The sequence below is a fragment of the Capsicum annuum genome, unplaced genomic scaffold (assembly GCF_002878395.1).
Source record: "Capsicum annuum cultivar UCD-10X-F1 unplaced genomic scaffold, UCD10Xv1.1 ctg68677, whole genome shotgun sequence".
Taxonomy (NCBI): domain Eukaryota; kingdom Viridiplantae; phylum Streptophyta; class Magnoliopsida; order Solanales; family Solanaceae; genus Capsicum; species Capsicum annuum.
In genome coordinates, this window is record NW_025878237.1 from 1 (window position 1) to 5,178 (window position 5,178).

The 5,178-nt window shown below is 34.3% G+C and overlaps 1 pseudogene; it reads left to right on the top strand.

Annotated features, from left to right (window-relative positions):
• Positions 1 to 53: 53 nt before the first annotated feature.
• On the top strand, positions 54 to 5,172 carry LOC124894046 (annotated as a pseudogene).
• Positions 5,173 to 5,178: the final 6 nt, after the last annotated feature.

The following is a 5,178-nucleotide window of genomic DNA, read 5'->3' on the forward strand; positions in this document are numbered from 1 at the left end:
AGGAATTACATGGGGTTAAGTGTTGATTAATTCTCTGTTGGAACTATTAACAGGATAATGTGTTCCACTACTGCTAAAGGTGCAGATGAGCTTTCAAGGTAATGTGTTAAAACTTTTATTTGATCAACTTCTTATTTTGTACTTGGGATTCTTTATTAATGTAGACATTTGATTTTGATGCTGCCTTGCACAAATTAGTAACTAAATTAGGTTAGTTTATGTTAATAAAGATTAATTGTTACTGTAGATAATTTTTCAACTTTGCATCAGAAGGTCCTCCTCTTTTCCACTTCTAGGTGAATAAAGTAGAATGCCTAAATTATTAGGTCTAAAAAGTAAGTTGTAATATAAAGCCAATCATTACAATGTGAACTTGTGTTCTGTCTTATATAGCACGTGACGTTTGCCTACCTTTCTAATATGTGATTTGCGTAAGGTGTCATGTGCACCTCTTCTCCAAAACATTACTTGCTTATATGAGTGTCAGTCCTTTAAATTGACCAACCATCATCAGTTTGATCACCCTTTGTTAGGGGTGTCACATATACCCCTCTTAGAGACTTAAGAGTGTTTGTTCATTGAGATTTTGCACCACCATTGAACCGGGAAATTCAACTTCAATACGATATTTTTCATAGCCTAAGATTACGGAACGTATTGCTAGTTTTCGCCTACAAACCTTACAGATCTGTGTTTTGCACTACAACATTATTGAGTTTGAGCCCAAAAGCACGTAGCATGTGAATTTGTGCTCGGCTTGCATAGTGCTACACTTTTCCATCCTTTCACAATGTGGAATTTGCTTTATATGTAATATATACCCTTTCTTAGTAAACTTGCCTTTTTCGAAGAGGTCTCAAAGTTACATTAGATTGTTGATAGAAATTCTTACTTACCATTTATCGTATGTAAAGACTAGTTAACACGAGCTACAAACCAGTAGGATGCAGCTCTGCAGTACCAAGTCTGAGAGTTTCTGATAGTTGATACTAATGACGAATGGATATCCGTTCGAATAGGGATTCGTAACTATAGAGTTCTTTCAGGTGAATCTTTCATTGTTCTTGATACATACTAACCTACTACAGGTGGTTGTTGTGTTATGTACTTTGACAAAAAATAAATGACAATAACGTGATGTGTTAATGCAATGACCAATTATCCTCTCCTCTCTCCTGTATAAAGATATTTTCATATTTCAATTTATTGTTGATTAAGTTTTACTCTAACCAGTTTAAAAGAATTCTAGAAAATCAATAGACATGTTTACAAGCATAAGGCACATCGATATCCTTCAAACGTTCCTTTATTAGTGAAAGTGGAATGCAATTATAGTATTTTCTTATACAAAATGTTGACTCAAATTTGTGATGCTATTTTAGATAGGCATACGACTGTACCTGTCAGTAAATGTTGGTTATGTTTGAACGTGTATGGAAAATATTACAAAACATTTTTTGTATATAAATGCCACAAGGCCACAAGCTGATTTACAGTTCTACAGGCAAAGAGAATTTAACGAATCTGGCTATAGAGGCTGCGTGGAAAACTCTTGAGATGGCAGATGTTCTTCCTGGAGATGTTTATCTAATTTTAATGTGTTCTTCAACTGGAGATGACCGTTTTGGCGATGCTTCGGTAGTATGACTTTGTAGAGTAGTAACATTTCTCTACAACTTGAACCAACAGATGTCACCAATTTATACTGGTGATTAGCTAATCTGATACTGAAACAACTTGTCATTTATAGTTTCCTGTGCATGAAACGTGTCATTATATACTAGTTCTTGTTCGTATGCATATCTGTAACCCTAATGAAGGATAGACCTTATAACATCCTACCAGATAGTTAAGATCATAGTTTGGTCCTTATATGAAAACTAAACATCCAAACGCGTTCTGCTTAAAGTGTTATTAAACAAAAGCAACAGGAGTTGTGAATTTTATAAAAGGATGCTCTTCTTTTGACTGATTGAACTTTTTCTATCATGTGATTATTACCGTTAGAAAAAATAAAGTTGAAATGGTTGGCTCATTTAATTGGTTAATGTGTCAATCTTCCTGGTCTACTAGTTACACTCACTAGCTTGACATGCTGTGGTACTCTAACTTTCCATGATGTTTGGACTCTTCGAAAATGTCAATAGGCGTGTGTTGGATCCACCAAAAGTAGTGTATTTTTTGTAGGATCTAACACGGGTGAACAACACTTTTAAGAATCAAAGCAACATAGATAACTCGTCACTGGAAAACGTATTTTGTTGATCTTTAGGTTATTGTAGCTTCTCGATTCAACAAAATTTACTTGGAATATATTTAACCCATAAAAGTTCTTTTTCCTTTCTATTCTTTACTGCTTTCTAGTTCTATCATGGATTTTTTCTTTCCAAAATTATCTAAATTTCTCAACTGTCTTATTATTATCTTTTATCATTTCTATATACTTCTCGGTTCTTAGATCCAAAAAGCACTGGGCTGCAAAAGCAATCCATCGGCTTTTGACATTACGGTTGCTTGTAGTAGGTTTTTGTTGGGTTTGTTTTCAGCTTCTTGCTACATCAAAGGTAGAATCTTCAAAACTTTTCCTTTATTATAAAATTTTCCGAACTGTATAATTATTCTTTACATGATATAGCTATGTATTAATAGTTAAATACTTAGCTAATGATGCTCTTTACCGTTAAACCTTTGTATAGCAACGGTATTTGTCCGGTTATTTTTAGGCTACTATAGAGGTCATATAATGTAACACAATATGAATAATTGGTTCCAAAGAAAACTTGGTTGTTATTGTGAAATGTTGTTATAAAAGATGATTGTTATGGAGAAGTTGTATGTTGTTCCTTGATATGTTGTGCTAATATAATATTTTTGCGTGATTTTAAGAATGTCCTTGTAATTAATGCTGATGTTGTTTCTCGTTTCATTGATTAGACGGATAGAGGTTCCTGTATTCTCTTTGGTGACGCTGCTGGTGCTGTACTTGTGCAGGTATCGAAGAAGGATAGTTTCTGAACCAATTATTGAATAGAAACTGCATCGTTCTGTTAGATTTGCTTTAGTACCATCCAGAAAAAATAATTCAAGTTGCATTAGAGTAATTTTTTCCTGATATTTACGTTCTTTTCCCTAGTAGGACGATATGCACGCGAGAAATAAAATGGATTTCACATCGATAGAAAGTGTATTAATAATATATGAAGTCCATACTTATTTTTTTGTTTGGGATGGGCAGGAGTTAGTAGTCACTGGATGTGTATAAAGTGTGCTAAGCCCCTTTTCCATTGGAACAATTTATTTGCAATTCGAATGAGACTAGGACTGAAAACATGCATGAAAAGTTTTGTTCTTTTATAGATTGTTTCGCTACTTCAGATTTCAGATTTGCCTGATCAAGCAGTTGAAATAGCTCCTCTACAGTCCTCATACACTGAATCGTATTTTGTTTGCATCTTATTTCATATACTGAGGGGTACTATTTATTAACTGTCCTCTTTGGGATACCTTTTAGAGTTCAAGCAAAAATAATCTTTTTCTTTTAATTTGTTCATTCTGAATATCCGTTGAGTTCAAGCTCTGAATATCACGTCGTAGTTGCCATGCTATATTTAGCTATATGTCTGATCGGCTACTTGATTTGGTTTTGAAATACTTCATCAATAATTATAGTGGCCCATGACATGAGATGCACTTCGTGTGTTTGTGGGGAGGGGGATCCATGGACATAGAGGCATTGGCCATTTAGTCTATGGTCTATTGGATGGTTAGTGCAAATACAAAATTTGAAACACATTGATTCCCTTACTTTTCCATTCTTTCCGGAATAGGTTTTTACTTGATATCATATGGATGGACTCAGATCCTTTCATGTAGGAGAGTCTGAAGTTTGAAAATGATGAAACTATAGCAAGTGTTAATAAACTATTGAGAGATGATTCTCCATAGTTGTAAGCTGTGAGTTTGTTTCTTCTGAGACTGGTTCTCCAACATTTATTTCTCAAAATTCACCTAAAAATATTTCCTTTAGGCCTGTGATATCGGAGAAGACGGTTTGTTTGGTTTTGACTTGTACAGTAACGGTGATGGTAAAAGGTACATTACGTCCATTCATCGTAGTAGGAATTACATTACTGATTCGTCGTTTTAGGATTGGCACTAACTAGTGGTTTCTATTGACAAGACATTTGATTTTCGCTTTCAAAGAGAATGAAACAAATTATGCATCAAATGAAAATCATTCCGTGACTAGTTTTCCTCCCAAGTATTCCTCTTATTCCTATCTCCAGATGAACGACAAAGAGATTTTCAAGTTTTCTGTTCGCGTGGTGCTACAATTAATCGAAGGAGCTTTAGAAAAAGCAAGCTTAGCTGGCTTTAATAATTTTGATTGGTTGCTTCTTCATCAGGTATGATTTTCTGAGATACAATATTATGTAAATCATGAGAAATTACAGAAATTATGTCCTTTCTTTTGCTGTTATATATGTAAGAAATGAACTAGTAACTACATCTATATCTATATCGGATCTTTCGTAAAACATAATTTAGAAACAGATTTATAAACGAATCCAGAACAAACTGTTGTGCAGCGATTCAGTAATTAAAGCTTCATGACTTCGCTTTGGTTCTTAAGTCTCCTCAAGACACTAACTAATAAGAAAGACATTATTGTCCATAATTTGCAGTAATTAATCATATGCCAAAACATGGATCTAGTTTCTCTTAGAACTGTCAAATGTTGAGGTTTTGCAACAAGGTGCATGTCCATTTTTAAAAGGGCCGTCAAAGTCATTTATGTCCCCTAACTTTGTTGTAAAAATCAAAGTCTCCCCTCGACATTCACTACCATATACTATTGTCGATGGTATAACTGTTCTATAAAACTTTCCTTTCACGTTAGTAGGCATCCTTCTATCACACTAACAATTTGCATCACTCTATTCTCTTAAAACGAGTTTAGATATCTATATTATGTTGTTTGCGTTCAGGACCTCGAATTTGTTCTTTATATGTTGAGTAAACTTGTCGTGCATGTATTCAGTCTTACTTCTACTTTACGTGCAGGCAAACTAAAGGATTATAGACGGTATAGCAACACTGTTAGAGGTGCCATTAGAGCGTGTGATATCAAATTTAGCAAATTATGGGAATACTAGCGCTGCATCGATTCCCTTGGCA